This window comes from Tupaia chinensis, unplaced genomic scaffold, assembly GCF_000334495.1.
Source record: "Tupaia chinensis unplaced genomic scaffold, TupChi_1.0 Scaffold000164_1, whole genome shotgun sequence".
NCBI classification, from domain to species: domain Eukaryota; kingdom Metazoa; phylum Chordata; class Mammalia; order Scandentia; family Tupaiidae; genus Tupaia; species Tupaia belangeri.
This window is the reverse complement of record NW_006159638.1, coordinates 4,465,438-4,485,696: the sequence shown is the minus strand read 5'-3', so window position 1 is coordinate 4,485,696 and position 20,259 is coordinate 4,465,438. Positions and strand designations below refer to the sequence as shown.

Sequence of the window (20,259 nt, the reverse complement as noted above, 5' to 3'; positions counted from 1 at the left end):
TTCTGTTAAGGAATGAGTATGTTATCCAGCTATTACCAACTTCCAGAGCTGAAAATAACCTTTCAGATGTCTTTAGTTAGATCAGATGCTCTCGATCTCATTGTTTCCATGACACGTTTTACTAGAATTCAAAATCCTAAAGACATCTCTATTTCCAAGAGTGAATAAAAGACAGCTAATGGTGTGAGTGAAAGCTATTCTGTTCCCCCTCTCCCCATTACATTTAGAAATCATGAAAAACATAGATATACAGATATACATCTGTACAAAGACACTTTCAAAATAAAATTTTATGAAAATTCCAAAAATAAAATTTTATAGAAGTGTCTTTATTTTTTAACAGGAGTTTCAAGACAACAGGATGCTTAAATATGACAAATTATTACTCAAGGGGAAAAAAAAACCTTTCACTAATTTGACAGCAATAATTCAAAGAAATTGGGCTTAGCAGATTGATGTATACATAATTAATATGAAACTTAAAGGGATGAAACACTTAGGACAAAATATATGTCCCCTCCATCTTTAGGCAGTGAAATTACCATGAGGACATTCTGGAAAGGTTTAAGGTCACATTCAGAATTAAAGAGAAAACATTCTAAGCTTGAAAGCAAAATGGGAATTTTCATTAGCTGTTTGATTATCTACACAGAAACAGCCTGGATAATGACTACCCCCATAGGTGTTGAGTCTCCAAACTAACACAAGCAAAGTTACTATGACAAGCCTGTAACTAATGAGCTGTTTTCCTTCTGCTCTGCTCTTTTGTCCTACCATCCATTGAAGTCTTCAAAAGGTTCATGGAAAATGTGTATGATGAAAAAACTAAGCGTAGATTTCAAATTTATTTTATACCGAGGTAAACTTGTGTTTTAATTTCATTTTTTCCACAAACATTTTGAACTCCCCTCATATATGCTTAAGTTTAATAAAGGCGACTACTCTTACAACTAAGTAACTGCTCCTGAGAGCAAGAAATGAAGTAACAAAGGTAAGCCTGAGAAGTCCTGGGTCCCAGAGAGTCTTTACACCAAGTGGTCATGGCCACTTACATTTCAATTCAGCGGGTATCAAGGCAGTTTTAGGCAAAAGAATATCTTGGTGACTAGATTCCCTTGCAATAGGCCATAAATGGACAGCTATTTTTCAGGCAACTAGCCTAAAGCACTTGGATAATAACACAAAACAAAACCCTTTTTCTATTTAAATGTTTTATTCTGTTTTTGTTGCTGCTTAGAAAAACTGCTTTGCCTGTAGTTAACTGTGGTCTGGATTTGTGACACCAACTTTTATTTGGCCAATTAGGAATAAGGCCAAACTGCATTCTTCTCCTTAGAAGGTCTATTCAGTTGATAAATAGCATTTAACTGACAATATTTTTTCATATGACCTTTAACAAGAACTCATAAGTTGCATTGATTATTCCCCAAGAGAAAAGGAACCAATGGTGATTTAGATGGTCATCTCTAAAAAAATCTGTCAGCTTTCTGTCCCATTCTAGACAGATTTTTTTGAAAATCATAAAGACTGAAATTCTCCACCAATCTGGGACAGTATGTGAGTTTTACAACATTAACTGGAAAAAAAAAAAAAAGGAATCCCAACATGGCCCGCCCCCAACAGACCTCCACAGATTAAATCATTAACCAAATGAGCACTGTGAGTCATTGCAGCAGGCAGATGCCTCTTGATGAGACCCTGAAGACCAAAGGAAAGGACACTGCCGAACCCATTACAGAAAAGAATGGGCACCAAGCCCCGATAATGCTCCCCATTTCCATGGCATTTCAGTGCTTGGAAAGCCTGATAAGTATTTGTAAATTTGTCATGCTGCTTATGGTCTTGAAGCAATGTCTAAACTCTTCCCAGTCGAGTGAAAGGTGCTTCTTTTGTCCCTGCAAGTACTGCTACCACGCTACGGGTCATGAACTCTGGGGCACTGACATGTTTATGGAGAAGGCAAGGCAAATCCTCGCACCGACCAAACATGAGTACCAGTGTCGTCGTCGTCTTCTGCATCAATGGAGGGAGGGTTCCATAAACAAGTTTCAGAATCCATCCCTCCTCAACTGAAGTACGGTGTCCCAGGTTTTAATTCCGATTAGCTGTTGCTGAAAGAGGACCTTCTGGATAGAAGATGTGATGGCTACATTGCTGAAAGCTGCACAGTAGCCACACAAGTAATGCTCCATTTCATCAACATCTGTAATGTGAAGCTATAGCTCTTGTTTAGAAGATGTTAGGATTGGTGGCATCTTTTCATGAGCTTCTGAGCCCATCTTGTTGCTTAAGATCTTTCCTCTTCGTGAAGGATATTTTTAACCTGTCACTGCCCACCTATGACCAGCTGTGTCATACTACTCTGAGGTCCAAACCATTTTCTTCCTATAAAGAAACTGATTCTGAAAATTTGTTTCATTGTAACACCATCTAGGCCTTGTTGATGACTTCCCAATTTCTTCATCGTTATTGATAAGTTAGGGTCTCTTCTGGAATCATTTCTGGTCACTAGAGCTCCCGTCACCCTGGGCACCCACCTCCATGCGCAGCAGCTTCCCGCCCACAGGATGGCAACCAAGCAAGCCCCATCACCATTGTCTTACTGTATCTCAGTTACTGGCAGCTTTGTTCCACTTTATCACTAAAAACCATTCACCAGACACAGTCCAAAGGAACTAAGAAATGAAAAAAATCAGAAAACAGCAAACACAGTAAATACCTTATCTCACAGTTCATCCTTTTTTTTTTTTTTAGAGATTTTTTTTTGTTTTTTTGTTTTTTTGGGTTTTTTTGCTATTGGGCACTTGCGCTCGCCAGAAAGTCAGAGAGAGACAGAGAGACAGAGAGAAGAGAAATCATCCCCCAGGGGCGATGGCCACGCCATAATCCCTTCTCCTCCATTCTCCTCTCGGGATCTTGGGCACACACACACACACACACACACACACACACGCGCGCGCGCGCGCGCTGGCGTGAGTTTAAGCCACCAAGTCCGGGACTCGAGCCTCAGTCGATACATGGGAGTCCAGCGACACAGCCATTACGCCAACTGCTGGTCCCCAGTTCATCCTTTTTATTTCACTTTTTTCAAAGAATTAACCTTTGAATTAATTCCCAAAATTCTAAAACTGCAAGTTTCTATATTTGCAGGTCATGGACTTCTTAGTACAAATAGATGGTCTATTTTAAATAGAAATTCAGTTGTGTAGAAATCCTGACTTTTCCTTGTGGAAGATTATTTCCTCAAAGCTCTAAGAACTAAAAGTGGGCAGTATCTGAAAGACAGTGTGGAAGAGAAGGCAGAGGCGGACCTATGCTATTACAGGTCCCAGTGAAACATTCTGTGTAAATAAAACAAAAACCAAAAACTCCACAACAAAATTTAAGCTTCAGCTTGCATAAACTCTGCATGCAATGAGAAGAAATCTGCTAAGAAAACATACAGCAGAGGTTCAATGCCCCAATATTTGTAATACCTTAAAATTAAAAATCTTTTCTCTGCTTTCATGTGGAACACATATGCAGACTATGATAATCGTCTTGATCAAGCCACCAGGAGTTTCCTTCGAGAGTAATTTTCTCTGTGGTGATGAGCTGAGGACAAGGGCATCTATGACACCGAGAAGTTTGAGGACACTTCTAGGAAGTTAGAGATTTAAAGTAATGGCCTTTAATGCAATGGACAAGGGTGAGCAAGAGAAGGTAAAATGATGAAAACAGCAAGTTGGAAGATCTAACAGAAAAGTCGTCTCTTCTTAGCAATTGATCAACTTCTGAACCTTGCAATACTTAATCTGAAAAGATAGATCGTAGAGTTCCTAATCATTTCTAATACCTCCCTTAAACACAAGAAAATACATGATGAATAAAATTCCCACTATATTCATATCCAACAAATAATTGAAAGAAAGAAATTCAGTATTACTTATCTGCTAAAGGTTAATTTTAAGCAGTTGCCTGTAATAAGTGCTATGATAGACACTGTGAGACGTATAACGGAGACTGTAATTGTCCCCCCAATGTTTGTCTGTTCTCCCCTTGTCCACAAATAAGCCATAACTACTAAAAATAAAGACTGCATTTTCCATCCTCCCCGAAGCTAGATATGTACATGTGACTAAGTTCGAAAAATGGGATGTAAATAAAAGTGTCACATTAGTAGTTTCCTGTCTCTAATATTAAACTTCAAAGTTAGTTAAAATGTTTGCTTGAGGGAAAAATAATTATCATTTATTAAAAAGCCCTTTTAACTCATTTAAGCCTCAAACAGTTTTCATGATGTAATTATACTCCACATTTGCCAATTAAGAGATTTTAAGAAATCTATTCAAGGCTTCATGCCTTGTAGTAAAAGACATAAGTTAACAAATTGTGTCTGATTCTAAACATATGATCTTCTCATCACATAATATGATCTCAAAGAAATTGAAACACTGTTCAAATTTGGATATGTTGTTATCAATTTGGAAGTCTAGGAGCCAGCAGGTGGTATAGTGGTTACATCGCTGGACTAGTGGCTTGAAACTCACACCGGGCACAAGTGTATGCATGCCCAAGATCCCAGAGGCCCACCCCACCCCCACCTCTGCCACCCTCCAAAGTGCATGCCCCCTAAGACAAAAAACATCTTTAAAAAAATTTGGAACTCAAAATTAATAAGAATAAAAATATGGCACATGTAAAATCAATCTAATTACCACCTTAAATTAACATAGACCAGTGAAAATTTGACTCTATAAGACTCACATGGCTGCATCCAGATCATTAAAATGTATAGGAAACTATCAGAAAAAGTTGAAGAAAGAGAAGAGTACCTGCAGAAATTTGAGAGAAACCTAAATAGAAAGAAATAAAAGAAAATCATCCATCTCATTTTTAAATCTGAACACACCACTGAGAAAGAAAAGGCTCTGTTCATCATCATGCCTGCTCATTTTCGGTTGAAGTAAATTAAGGTTCATCCCAGGAATAAATGGATGTGCTCTGAGGTGATTACCGAATCAGTAGTGGTACAAAGAGCACTGCTCATGGAAATTTTTCCTTGGATTGCAACTGCCCATGGTCATCTGGTTGAAAAGATTCATCATGATTTTCAAAAAAGCATTTAAAGTTTGTATTTCATCTCAAGGAAAAGAAAGGATGTATTTGTTCTCACTTTGAATCAGAAATGCCCTTGACTTTGTGAAGACTACACAGAGGAAGAACACTCACCAGTAATCTCTTAAAAATTATTCCTCATTATACCCTTCTTCTGTCCAATTTCCCAGCAATTGTTTGAACAACAGCTTGACAACTTTCCTTACCTACCTCTATCTGTAGTAATATATTCTGAAGTTATAACATAGAGCTCCTTATTCTTGTACAACATGCCACTATACATCAAAACACTCCAATTATGGGGACCAGCAGTTAGCGTAATGGCTGTCGCTGGACTCCCACGCAGTCGACCGCGGTTCGCATCCCGGACCCGGTGGCTTAAAACTCACACCGGGCACATGTGCATGCGTGCCCAAGATCCCGAGAGGAGAACAGAGAAGGGATTGTGGCGTGGCCATCTCCCCTGGGGGGTGATTTCTCATTTTCTGTCTCTCTGTCTCTGTCTGTCTGGCGAGCGCGCACACACCTTATAGCAAAAAAAAAAAAAAAAAAAAAAAAAAAAAACTCCCCAAAAAAAAAAAAAAAAAAAACACTCTAATTATTATTTATGTCATAAACTTTACTTGAGAGCTCACTACATGCCAGGCAGTGCATTAGGGCTAGGGGTCCAAAATGAGTAAGACAGGTCCTTGCCTTCGAAGTGGCTAGGTGTAATGGAGAGAGAGACAGGTAAGTAGACAGATACTACTTTGATGAGTTTCTGCTATTAACACCTATTTGAGCACCTACTAAATTCCAGGTAGTCATGGTAGATACTAGGGATACAAAGATAAAAATCTGTTCCCTGGGGCCAGGTGGTGGTGCAGTAACACAGCTGAATTTGTGTGGAAAAGGTCCTGGGACTTCCTTGAGCATGCAGGGTACAAATGTGTGTGCCCATGATCCTGGCTGGCTGAGACAAGGGGTGAATCACAGTGACCCTGCACGGGTGCCTGTCTCTTTGTCTCTTTCTTTCTCTGTTTTTCATGGAAGAAATAAATTAATAAACTTACCTCCAGAAAAGTAAAGTTTTAAAAAACTTTACTAGCCAGAAAAGTACAGTAATATTACCCATATAAAGCAAAGAAAACTTCAGGAGAGGCCAGGCCATGGTATAGCAGTAACACAACACTCTACAAAACTAACCCACATGGGAAAGTTCCCAGTTGATGTCCAGAGATCTCCCTGAACATCTGGGTGTGTTGATGATCTGGGGCGGGCTAAAGGTAGCAGTGGATTAGAGTAAAGGCCCTGTCAGGAGTATCTACCTATCTCTTACTCCATCTGTCTGTTCTCTCTCACTTGTGGAAGGAAGAGAGGAAGGGAGGGAAGGAGGGAAGGAGGAAGAGAGGAAAGGAGGGAGGGAGGGAGGAAGTGAGGAAGGAAAAGTAGGAGGGAGAGAGGGAAAATCAGAAGAAAAAAAGTAGTTTAGAAATCAGGAAGAAATGAGCATTCTGAAATGAGCTGTTTAGATATGAGACAACTCTGCCCAGGATAAGCCTAGACTTCCGGAAATGAGATGAAGGAATGTAAAGAAGGCAGTAACATAGATAGAAAATAGGAAAGGGGGCCAGCAGGTGGCATGATGGTTAAGGCATTGGATTCAACGTGATTAACTGGGTACTTAAGAGTTCCAACACAGAGGTTTGAAAACCTACGCTGGGTATGTGTGGGTGCATGACCAAAATCCTGAGAGGATAATGGAGGAGAGAGGACTGCAGCATGGACATCTCCCGGGGGTCGATTTCTCACTTTCCCTCTCTATCTTTCTCTGGCAAGCACATACTTCCTTATATGCAAAATCTGAAACAAAAAAGGGAAAGAAGGTAATATCCTGGAAGTGCTGAGGATGTCCCCCACATCTGGCTTGAGGAACCAGAGGCCATCCAAGGATACTGTGCTCTCCTGTGCAGTTTTCCCATGAGTTGAATTGATGCCACAAATTAGCAGATTGTTTACATGACAATCAAGCCTGGTGTTTAGAACTGGGGAGGGAGAGACATGGTGGTTACAAAATTAGCCTAACGTAACCATTCTGGTGAAAAATAAGAACTGCTTTTTGGGTATATCCTTTCACCTATTTGATTCCAACTTATTACCATTCTATATGTTCCAAGTTTTCAAGTTTACATTGACGACCTTTTTTTTTCACTTGTTGGTTAATTTATTTGGTGACAAAGTAAATGATCAACTGGAAAAGACTGCCACAGATACTAATCTCTTAGAGAATTTTGTTCATTATCTTTTGAAAGAATCCAGCAGAATTTCTCTGTGGAGGTGGAGCAGGGAGGTCTAAGTCCATTTTTACCCTGTTACCAACATCATTAAACACTTGCACATGAAGATTTTGGGTGAGTTTTAGTTTGAGGAATTTTTCTTGTAGTACTATTTTGTAAAAGTTTGACCAGCAATCTACCAGCTCATTTTTGAGAACTTTGATTTCCTAAAGGCTAATATTAGGCATATTATGATACATCTGTGAATCTCCTGGTCAGATAAACTCTTAGGACTAAGCCATACCGGGAGGGTTTCTGATTTTTAGAAAATTATGGACTTTTTATATGTTCAAGGTTTTTGCTTTTGTTTTTTATTTTTTTGTTTGTTTGTTTGTTTTCTTGAATGGCCTGAGAACATGACCAGGAGATTGGAGCTTTGGCATGGGTTTCAAGAAACTTTTCTTCTCAAATCTGCTCTCTTGAGTACTGCCAAAATGTTGCATTACTGGGAACCAGCAGTTAGCCTAATGGCTATGTCACTGGACTCCCACGTAGTCGACCGTGGTTTGCGTCCTGGACCCGGTGGCTTAAAACTCACGCCGGGCGCGTGTGCGTGCATGCCCAAGATCCCGAGAGGAGAATGGAGGAGAAGGGATTGTGGCGTGACCATCCCCCCTGGGGGGTGATTTCTCACTTTCTGTCTCTGTGTCTCTCTCCGGCGAGCGCATGTGCCCTATAGCGAAAATCTCTCCAAAAAAAAAAAAAATGTTGCATTACTGCCAAGTGATTGTTACAAAGGTAGACATCATTGTTTTTATTTGGTGGCAGGGAAGGTACATTGGAAAGAGTTAGCTAAAATTTCTGGCTTCTCCTATGTGTCCTCATTCCAATTGTTAGTAATCCTCAGTTTCTCAATCAGTTCACAATCATAAACACACACACAAACACACACCGGCCCACTCCAGTTTGGCCACCATAATAATGGACTTTATGATATGGATCTCTGACATCTCATTGGTTGCCTCTGTATTTCTCTTCCATTTACTTCCACTAAGCTGCTTTAGACGAGTTTGCTTTTCCCCTTGCTTTTACTGAAGACTGCAAGTATTCACTGATAAAATCTGCTAGCACTTAAAAAATAATAATAATAAATTCCCGTGAAGTCTCAATGTCTGGTGAAGCAGGAGGTCCCAGAAACAAGATACTCTTAAATATGTATTTCCAATTAACTATCCCAAGGCAATAGACTTCTTACTGTACCCGATCTACTCTGACACTTTTTTTTTTATGTAACCCCATGTCCTATGCCAAGTTTATTCATTTCAGTGGTTTGACATCGACTGGTAGAAATACTCACCACCACCTAGTAGAAATCTTTGCAATCTGGGGAAGGCTAAAACGGTGTACAGTAGGATCTCCTAGTACTCCAGTGGAGAGAAAAAAGCCAAGCTTCTGTTCTATTTACTATTGTGAGGCAACCAACAACCCCCAAAACTCAGGGGCATAAAACATATGCTCATGGGTACTGTGAGTGAGGAATTCAGATAGGACAGATCAAGCTAAGTTTGCCTTCTTTGCTTTCCATAGTAGTAGGCCTCAGCGGGATAGGCATCTGGGAACTGGAGTCCTGGAGAGTCTCATTTGGTGATGTGACTGAAACATCACGACCTCTCCATGTGGCTTGGGCTTCCTCACAGCAAGGCAGTCTCAGGGTAATCAGACACAACACAGTGGCTCAGGACCCCAAAGGCAAATGCCCCAGCATAGAGGGCAAAACTGTATTTTTGCGACCTTGCTTTAGAAGTTGTGCACCATTAGTTTGCCAGCATTCTGTGAGTTACAAGCAAGTCACATGCCCCAGCAGACTAAACAGGAGGTGAATTGGATTCCACCTCTTGATGAGGAAATGAATGGTGAGGTTTCAGAAGACCATATGAGATGGGTGATACTGTTTTGACTATCATTGGAAAACACAATCTGCAGCTTCTAAATGGTACTAAAATCAACAATTGCAAAACCATCAGGTACTCCTGCAACTTCTTTCTTGACATGTATTTCATTCTTTTTCCATTCTGACTCTGCTTTTCAGTCTAGAGAGAGGTACCCAAGGCTCAGTCAATGCATTGGAGCCAGATCCAGTGCCAGGGCCTGTCAGTCCAAGGTCTGGAGGAGATCAAGGGTCCTTGTTGTGGTTGGTTGAGGGTCTCGGATAAATCCCCTTGAGCCTGAAACACTCCTTTGATTGCAGTGCCCACCATTTGGAAGGCTTCTTTTTGTTCTCAGGATTGCTAACAGTCTCGTTTTCTTTTCTCTATTTGCCTGTCCTCATCACAATCTTTAAAGACCTTGAAGGTCTATGAGTTCAGATTGTGGGGTCTGGCAGGGACCTTTTTAAATTTTGTAGCTTATGCCAAATATCAGAGGCTGACGGGGAGATGAAATGCATTGCCAACTACCAATTGTTTAACTTGAGTAATATCTTTAATTAGTACAAGCACTAGTCCTTAACTGTCTCTGAAACACTGCCAAGCTTTGTTCTCCTCATAGCAATGGGAAACTTAGTTAACACTTGTTAATTTCTATAACTGTTTGAATTTGCCTTCTCTGGGATTTCCACCTGCTCTAAGAAGGAAAATATTCATAGATAAAGAATATAGTATGAGCAAGCAGATGGCATAGTGGTTAAGGCACCAGACTCCCACATGGCTGACTGCAGTTCAAGTCCTGGACCTGGCAGCTTGAAACTCATGCCCTCCAGGTGCATGTGTGTGTATGTGTGTGCCCAAAATCCTTGGAGGAAATAGAGAAGAAGGGATTGAAGCATTGGATATCCCCCCAGGGGGTGATTTCTCACTTTCTGTCACCTCTTTCTGTGTCTCTGGAAAGTTCATGCGCCCTATAGCAAAAACCTATAAAAAAAAAAAAAGAAAGAAAGACAGACAGACATACTAGATGGGAAATAAAATTAACATGGAACTAATCCAGTTCTCAGGATGATTCAGAAAACCTAGACTGTTGGAAACTGCTGTGGTGAGTTAAGTATTAATCCATAAATAATAGAGGGGGGGGGATATGACATGGCCTCCCTATTGTTTATCTAGTTGCTCCCACCCTCACCTTAAACTATCTCTGACTTTCACTGCCCCCAGAAAAGCATGACTTATAGTTGAAATGCAAATAGCAACAAAATAAGATAATTTTTAGCTTTTAAACTTCCAGAGCTTCAGTTTTAGCATAAGCAATCACTTTGCAAAACTATTTATCTAGCTATCCTCCCATCCTTCCCCATTCTGCAATGGGGAAAGCCATAAAACCTTTATGAATTACAGGAGGTGACAAGAGTTTAGAGGGAAAGCAGAAGATGAGTTCTGTTCTTTGTCCATCCATTCTGCCCAGGAACTTGTGGGGAAAAGAGGTAGTACTCCCTTTAAGCCTGAGGATATAAGACAGACCTCGGTGAGAAGGCCCTAAATCCTGCAGTTTCCTTGGCCAACGAGGAGAAAGGCGGACTGTGTGACAGGGCTGAAAAGACTCCTAGGTTTCATCTCAGTCCCTGAGTGGCAGTGGAGCATCTGAAACTCCCAGGTCCCAGACCTCAAGGGACACAGATGTTAGCAGAGAAAGAAGACTATATATCTAGGGTTCTACAGTGGGGTCAACAGAGTTCTGAGACAGTTCCAAAACTCCTAGTCCCTGGTATCTGCTCTTGAGAACTTGTGATTAGAAAAATATTTAATAACTGTGATTAGGCTATCTTATATGATAAAGATGAAGGGACTTTGAAGATGTAACTAAGGTGCCTAATTAGTTGACTCTGAATTAATGAAGAGGGAGATTATTTTCAGTGAGTTTGACCTAATCAGGTAAGCACTCAGACTGGAAGGGAGAGACTCTTCAAATAGCCACATTAGATGAGGGCTTCTTGGGCAACATGGCAAAACACTAGAAGCTGAGAGTAGTCCCTGGCTGACAGAGATCAAGAACAGGAGAATCTCGATCATATGAACATAAGGACTTGAGTTCCACCAAAAGCCTGAGTGAGTTTAAAGTCAGGATCTTCCCACAAAGCTCCCACAGGAGAACACAAGCCTGGCTGAGCCTTTGATTTCAATCTGTAAGACACTGAGCATCGTACTTAACTAAACATTGCTCAGATTCCTAACTCACAGAAATTGAGAAATAACATGTGTCATTTAAGTCACTGGGTTTGCAGTCATTTGTATGCAAAAAGAGAAAACTAATACATTCACCCAGAAACAGAAATACAGAGATGAGGCCATGGAGCTAAGGACTAGACAAGAAGTGGGTGACAATTCAGTGAATGCCAGTGGATGGGGACACTCAAGGCTCAGCAAGACAAGTACTTTCCCAGGGAAAAGACCCAGAGTCTAGTTCTAATAGAGACAGAAATTTCCTGCCTGTTTCAGATGCCATTTATACTTCTCCCCAAGCCAAGCTTAACAGTAACCCCAGGAGCAAGAAAGTCGGGGCAGGGGTGTTAAAAGTCCTAAAGTTGACTAAGTTTATATCTAAAATGTGTGAAGAAAAATGTCAGAAGTGCCTGGGTTTATTTCTAAATGGTTGGATTGAGATTTTTGCCTCAAACAAAAGAGGGGTACAAGCTAGAGATGTGGGGTTGTGGGAAGGGGAGAGGTTTTGTTTTACATAATAAAGTTTGTGGCATGAGTAATCCATTTCCATCCTGCCATCTTCTAGTGGAACTTACATCAATGGTCAGGGACCCATTACAGAAACACAAAGCCAAGGGTAAATGTAATCCCTTCTCTCCAAAATGGTTATTTTGTGGAAATGAATTTTAAATTAACAACAAGGGCAGCCTTAAAAAGTAATATGAGGGACCAGCAGGTTGAGTAGTAGATAAGGCACTGGACTTCTATGTAGTCAACAGCTATTCGGGTCCTAGACCAGGTGGCTTAAAACATGCCAGGCACATGTGTATGTGTGCCCAAGATCCCAGGAGGATGGAGGAGAAGGGACTGCAGCATGGCCATCTCCCCCTCAAGGAGGTAATTTCTCACTTTCTGTCTCTGTATCTCTCTGTCTCTCTCTCTCCAGCAAGTGCATACACCCTATAGCAAAAATATCTCAGAAAGAAAAAATAAATGAAAGTGATCTGAGACTTGGGACCATAAATGGCATAATGGCTATGTTGCTGGACTCCCACCTAGTCGACCGTGGTTCAAGTCCCAGACCCAGTGGCTTGAACTCATGCCGGGTGCATGTGCGTGCGTGCCCAAGATCCCAAGAGGAGAATGGAGAAGAGATTGCAGCATGGCCATCCACCATAGAGTTAGATTTCTCGCTTCCTGTCTCTCTGTCTGTCTGTCTTTCTGGCAAGTGCACATACCCTTTAGCAACAACCTCTCCAAAAACATTTTTTAAAAAAGTAATCTGAGACTTCTACAGTAAAATGGCAGCATAAAGCCAGAATATAAATCATCACCCACTGGCAAACCTAACAAAATAAACACCAAACAAATGTTAAAAACCAGCAGCGCTCAAAGGAAAAGACAAAACAAGATAATGCTTGAAACAGTGACTAGACAAAGAAGAATAAGAAGATTCTAGGAGTCGAGATACATTTCGACCAGCAGCCCTCAAAGGAAAAGACGAAACTTCAAGATAATGCTTGAAACAGTGACTAGACAAAGAAGAATAAGAAGATTCTAGGAGTCGAGATACATTTCGACTCCTGCACTGTCCTCTCACCCTCACCCACCCCCAATCTTTTCTCCCCCAGCAGTACATGGTACAAGCAATACAAGATGACAAGATCCTGGATAAAATTCACTCACTTCCTCAATAAAGCCAAAGGTAACTGGAGAAGGGAAAGGACAGCCAGGGAAATACCCAAAAGATCCCCTTGATAAGAGAATCTACTTTATTCTAAACTCACTGTTTTATTTTTTCTAGCCAAAGAAAGTAGGCATCTGACGATACTACCCAAAATATGTAAACAACATCAAAAAGGCTATAATAAGGATAACCAAACAGAAAGATGGGTAATAAACATGTTCCACACAGGAGGAAACAAAAATTGCCATAAATATGTAAAAAAAAAAAAAAAAGCTCAATTTCATTAGCAAATCAGCAAAATGCATCAACAGCAGAGTAAGGATGTGAAAGAATAGGGGTTGTCATAAATTGCCAGTGGGAGTACAAATTATAAACCCTAGAAAGCAACTCAGCATTATGCTGGGTATTGGAGACAACTGACAGTACAATGGTTACGCGGGTCTGACCAGTCTAGCGAACAGCCCAAGGCTGCTAGTTCTGAGTCAGACCAGAGCTTGGAGCTCCGCAGGAGATCTAAGATCCAAGATCGGATACAGTCCACCCTGCATTCACTCCTCATGACCAGCTAAGTCCAGGGGAACTCCAAGTGTGTCTGTGATATGCAAGCTCTGGCAAACCCAAATAAAAAATCACAGGAAAGACCCCTGTGGTCCTCCTCTGCTATGACTTTTAAGTTCACCTTTCAAGAAACAACTCTTAGCTTGTTACTGGGTTAGTTAAGATGAACCAGACCCCAGTTACCTTTCACGAATCAGTTACTATTTCATCACTGTTTCCAGTATCTACTGCTGCAAACAAATCATCTAAAAATTTGGTGGCTTCAAATAAGCCAGATTAATAGAGACCACCTCTACGCAAGATTCAGAAAGGAGAGATGCACTCAAAAGGTGATTTTTTATATCCTCAGATGTATTTAAATTATATTATCAGATTTTAGTAATTCAACTAATGCCTCACTTTGCAAATAATTTTCATATTTTTACTGATTTAAATAGCTGTGTCTTTAAAATGAAAGACTGGGGGGACCAGCAGATGGCATAACGGCTATGTTGCTGGACTCCCATGTGGTCAACTGTAGTTCAAGTCCCGGACCCGGTGGCTTAAACTTATGCCAGTGCATGTGCGTGCATGCCCAAAATCCCGAGAGGAGAATGGAGGAGAAGGGATTGTGGTGTGGCCATCCCCCCTGGGGGGGGGGTGATTTCTCGCTTTCTGCTGTGGGGGGGGTGTGATTTCTCGCTTTCTGTCTCTCTGTCTCTCTCTGTCTTTCTGGTGAGCGCATGTGCCCTATAGCAAAACCTCTCCAAAAAAAAAAAGAGAGAGAGAGAGAATTGGGGAACTGTAGAAACTATAGAAATAAACTGTAGTAAGAAGTATTTTCCATATAAATTCTCACTTTCCCAGAACTACAGTATTTGAGAAAATTTTGAAATGCAGTTATTATGAAATTATAACATAAACACAAGTTAGTGTTACTGCTTATTCTCCAGGGAGCTCTTACGAGGAAATAAACCTGACAAAACTTGGCTACAAAGAAAGATGGTAAATACCTCTAGTTTCCAGTAAATACCACTATTCTCTCAGCGGCATCTTCCCCCAGACAATCACAGAGACGGGTCTCCTGAGAATGCGTTTTTAAAGAAAAGATAAATAGAATGACGATAACCAGAACTAAATGAATAACTGCTCTCCCCACTCCCACAGAGGGGCCATGTATCCTCTTTCACACCAACATCTGAAGGGCACGATCACGCTAAGTACATCTGTACTGCTAGATACTGCCAGGGCAGGTGAGCAAAAACAAATCAGTCTACTCTGTATCGGAGTGCTCCCCAACCCCAGCACCAAAAAAAAAAAAAAAAACATTCTTTGGTGAGATTTCCAGTTAAGGTTCAGAATACTTAGCCAAGTGTCAAAGATTTCAAAATATATCAGCCCACTAAAATTTCTAAAGAAAGTAGTTCACTGCCTTTTCTCCCATTCCATAAAATCAGAAAAATTGTTACTACTTTGTACATAAATCTTATTCAGCTCTTAGCTACACCCAACAGTTAACATATGAACTTTTCAAATCACTGGCATTCTTTAAATAATCTCTGTTTAAAATCCATGAAAGGGAGATTTGGGGCTCAGTCCCTGTCGAATCAATAGCATCTCTCTGTCCTTCAGGTTGTATCTGACCCTCCAGAGAGCACCCCACAGGCACCACCAGAGCCAGTCTCATTATTTTGCTTGCTCTGCTCCTTTCCCCTCTTAAGGACAAGAATAGGGGCCAGCAGGTGGCATACAGGTTAAGGGCATGGGACTCCCACATGGCTGACCATGGTTCGAGTCTCAGACCTGGCAGCTTGCTTTCTGACTCTCTCTCTCTCTCCCCCCACTATCTGGCTTTCTGACTCTCTCTCTCTCTCTCTCTTTCACTCTGTCCTTCTCTGGTCAAAGTAAAATTTCAAAAAATAAAGTTAAAATAATTCTTTTTTTTTCTTTTTTTAAAAAAAAGGATCAGAATAAAAGAGAGATTCAAAACCAATTGTTTTTTTTTTTTTTTTTTTTTTTTTTTAGGGCGTGTGTGCTCACCAGACAGACAGAGACAGAGAAACAGAAAGCGAGAAATCACCCCCAGGGGGGATGGCCACGCCTCAATCCCTTCTCCTCCATTCTCCTCTCAGGATCTTGGGCCCGCACGCATACGCACCCTGCGTGAGATTAAGCCACCAGGTTCAGGACTCGAACCACGGTCGACTTCGTGGGAGTCCAGCGACATAGCCATTACGCTAACTGCTAGTCCCCTGGAACCAATTCTTCACCACCAGCACCCAATTTATCTTCCTATTTGTTATTAATTGTTAAACTTTGACCTCATTGTTCCCTCAGGTTTGGCTTTCTTGAATCATTTGTCTCCCATCCCTCACTCAGACATACAAAATCACTGTCCCTTCTTCACTCTCAGATCCCTGTACCCTTTCGCTGTTTAGCGGCACTATGAGGGCACTTACTACATTGTATCATAATTGTGGGACTCCAGCTCTACATCATAAACTCCTCGGGACTCTGTGTGCCTCACTTTGGGGACCCTATTCCCAGCATAGTGCTTTACATATGGCAGTTTTTCAATAAAAATTTCCTGAATGAATAACCTGGCTTCTTGACTAGAGCCCTGGATTATGCTTTTGAATTTAGCTTCCAACCATACTTTCTTCCCCAAAGTGGAAGACTTTTGCTTAAACAATGCTTCCCTGAGCAGCCCACCCAAGCTGCAGAGCCTTCTAATCAAGTCAGTGAAACATTCTGCTGCTCCCTTGCAGCTATGCCAGCCTTTTTCCACCCAGTAACCCTTTCCCCTACCCAAGTATGAAATAAAAGTGTCCCTGGACATAACTGGACAAGGTAAAGGAAGAGAGAAGAACCAGTGCAAATCTATTTCCACTATTTGTAATACTATTCCAGGGTATGCTGTCTGATCTGCCAAAGACCACATTCACAGCTGAGCTTCTGTCAGGTGGTAGGCACCGGGCCATTCTTCCTGATTCTCATCCCATTTAATCCCAAACCCGTGAGGAAGAGATTACAGATGAGCAAACTAAGATGCCATTTACAGATGAGTAAATTAAGATTCCATGTTTATGTGACTAACCCAAACATGGCAAGGTAAGTAAATAGTAGGGTTGGGATTCACACCCAGGTTTGTCCAACTCTAATGCAATGTCAGTGCTATTGCTACCATACCACTAAGCCACATAGCAAATGTCCTAAAATTGAGCTCCACCAAGTATGCCTATTAAGTACTCCTGAAAGAATTAAAATTATTATCAGTTTTTATTTTTCTTTTTTAAACTGCCAGAGGTGACAAACACTTGCCAGAGATTAAACAAAAGAGAAAGAGAGAGAGAGCCCCCCCACCCCAAAAAGCATGGTCATACTATGATCCTTTTTCCTTCATTTCTCTGTCCCATCAGGATATTAGGCATGCATGCACACATGCCCAGTGTATTTTTCAGTGAAATTGCAGTGGGCCATGTAGGTTCCAGTTTTCCATGCACAGGGCAGAACTCACTGCACCACAGGGCCAGCAATGAAAAATGTATCTTTTAGGGCCAGCGGGCAGTGCAGTGGTTATGGCAATGGACTCTCACATGGCCAACTGCAACTGAGTCCTGGACCTGGCAGCTTGAAAATCACACTGGGCCTGCATGCCCAAAATCCCAGGAGGAGAAAAGAAGAGAAGGCACTGCAGCACAGCCATCCCTCCTGGGAAGTGATTTCTCACTTTCCCTATCACTGTCTCTCTTTCTCTCCAGCAAGCACACACACCCTGTGGCAAAAACCATATATTAGAAAAGAAAATAAATAAATAAAGTATCTTTAAAACAGAAGATAAGACTAAGAAAAAAAATCCTTTGGTCAAGGAATTTGATGACAGTTAAGATAGACATAGCAATGCAAAATGTTGTAACTCTAGTTCTCTAGTTGAATAATGGTGCAACATTTTAATGAATCACTGACAGATTTGAAATAGTTAGAAAAAGCTGACAAGCCTTCATAAATAAGAATCTCTGACACTCTGTTTTTTCAAGCACACAAATTATCTCATTAGTCGTTGTGAATACTAATTATTGGGTTGTTGGTAAAGTCATGCTTTTTTTTCTATGTTTTTCTATGCAAAAATGCTTGACTTTTCAGACAACTCAATAATCAGGCCAGAGGTAACTAGCATACAAATAACTGTGCAACACAAAATGTTCTCTTACAATCAGATGACTGAACAAGATTAATCAGAGAAACCATTTTCACTTTCAGATAATCTTGGAATACTTACCTGGAGAAAGTATTAACTATTTATTTGATCAAATGATAAATAACACTACAGACAAAATTCACATGAGGGGAGAAAAATAAGAAAGAGCTGAAGTTTTATTATGTAAATATGAGCTCCTTAATCTATCTTCAAGTTACCTAGGACTTGTCTTCTCTCTGTCTCCCCTCCCCAACTATCTGACTGCCTTAATTTATTGTCAATCATTAAAAGAAAATACAAGTCCACTTACTCTGACATTTCAGCCACACTGCCCTTCCTCAGTTCCTCAAATACTCCAGCTTTCCCTTATCACCCCTACTCCATCTGCTTCAGTCTCCCCAACACATCCCTTGCTGAGTTGCCTCCTCGTTCTTCAGGTCCCAGCCCAGAGTGTAACTTCTTAGGCCTTCCCTAACCAGATGCCAAGTCAGTCCCCTACTCTGTTTTCTATTACTGCACTCCTCTCTTTTCCTTCAGAACACTGGCTCTTTACAAAGAGACACATATTCCTCTGTGAGTTTATTTGCTTAACTCTCTCTCATACTGGTTTCATGAGTCTAAAAACCTTTCTATTCTGTTCACCACTATTTATTGGAGATTTAGCACAGTGTCTACCATTAGTAGGACCCCAAAAATATTTGCTAAAGAGACCATTCCAGGGAGATATCTAAATCTAAGGTGCTGTTCCTTTCTGGGATCAATGTGAGGGCTGAGCAGCCCTGAGTTGCAGCCCCACTTTTCCAACTAACCTCCCCAGACCATACCTAGAAAAGTAGGAGGAAAAAAACTTTTTTCCCCTGTATTCTTGGGGTTTTTTTCTTTTTCTTCCTCTCTCTCTTTCTTACCTTTTTAATCCCTTCTTTTTAATCCTTTCTTCTGCTAATTCTTTTTTTTTTTTTGAGAGAGAGGTTTTTTTTTTTTTATATAGCCATTATGCCAACTGCTGGTCCCCCTGCTAATTCTTTACTCTCCCCTCTTTTGTCTTTTGTTTCTCTTTTTTTTTCTTTTTTCTGTTTGTAGTCTCTTCTTCTCCTACCTTATTATATCATTTTGCTGCTTAGCTTCGACTTCAGACAGGTTTATGTTTATGTGCATAGTAGCCAAACCTTTGAATTCAGCTAGGTTTAGAGTTGCACAAAGGGAGAAACTCCTCTTTTTAAGTCTGAACTCAAATTTCTCTCCGTGGATTACACATTCCAAAATGTAGTAGAGACGAGAAATTGGCACAGATGTACTTCACACTAAAGGGAAGTGCACGAGCTTTCAGTTACAGAAACCTTCTCCAACAAATTAGCCAAACGTGAATATACCACCAAATGACTACAAATCAGAGAAGAGAGACTGCAGAGTGAACAGCAGAGAGAAGGACAGAGCTGCAGAGAGAATGCAGACCATCTCACACACTTCTGAACTCTTAGCTGAAATCCCGCAGCTCAGCCCAGGTGCACCTGTTCTCTAGAAACTGGGAAGCCTTTGTAATATCCAGTTCCAAGGACAGAAGTGCAGGTTGCTTGGTAAGTGTCAGAGAAACAGAACTGCAGAGAGATTTGTGAATCACCTCCTCTCACATACCTCTGAATGCTCTGATTTAACTCAAAGAAATTAGGAAGAAACATATCATCCATCAGATGACCAGAAACCACTGCAGAAGCACAACAAATATGAGAAACCAAGAAAATATCTCTCCCTTATAGAGCAATCCCTCACCATCCACAAACAAGGGATGGTTCAAGGGACCTCGTGGATATGTCAGATTTCAGAATATTCATAGTGACTAAACTAACAGAGATGCAAGAGAGGAGAGACAATGAACACCAGAAGATGCAAGAGAAAAGGGACAATGAGTTCCAGATGGTGAGAAAGTTCTTCCATAATCTGAAGAAGAAATACACGCAATAAAAAGAATCAAACAGAACTATTAAAGATGAAGGCTTTAAAACAGGAAATCAAAACTTCCCTTGAAATGATTAAAAGCAAATTAGATTATGCAGAAGATGGTATCTCAAGATGTAGAAGATAGAACCTTGAAAAACTCACCAAAAAGACTGAGAAAACACCAACCAAAAAATGAGAATAACATATGAGAAATACTAGATATCATTAAAAACCCAAACATCTGGATAATCAGTATTCCAGAAGATGAAGAAACTAATAAGGGTACTGATAATCTATTCCATAAAATCTTGGAAGAAAACTTTCCAAACCTAGAGAGGCATTCAAATATCCAGACCCAAGAAATACAAAGAACCCCACATAGAATCAACCCAAGAAGATCTTCTCCAAGGCACATCATAG

General features: G+C 40.7%; 1 pseudogene; it reads right to left on the bottom strand.

Moving 5' to 3' along the window:
- Window positions 1-1,381: 1,381 nt before the first annotated feature.
- Window positions 1,382-20,259, bottom strand: part of LOC102494032 (solute carrier family 25 member 51-like) — a 46,162-nt pseudogene continuing 27,284 nt past the window's right edge.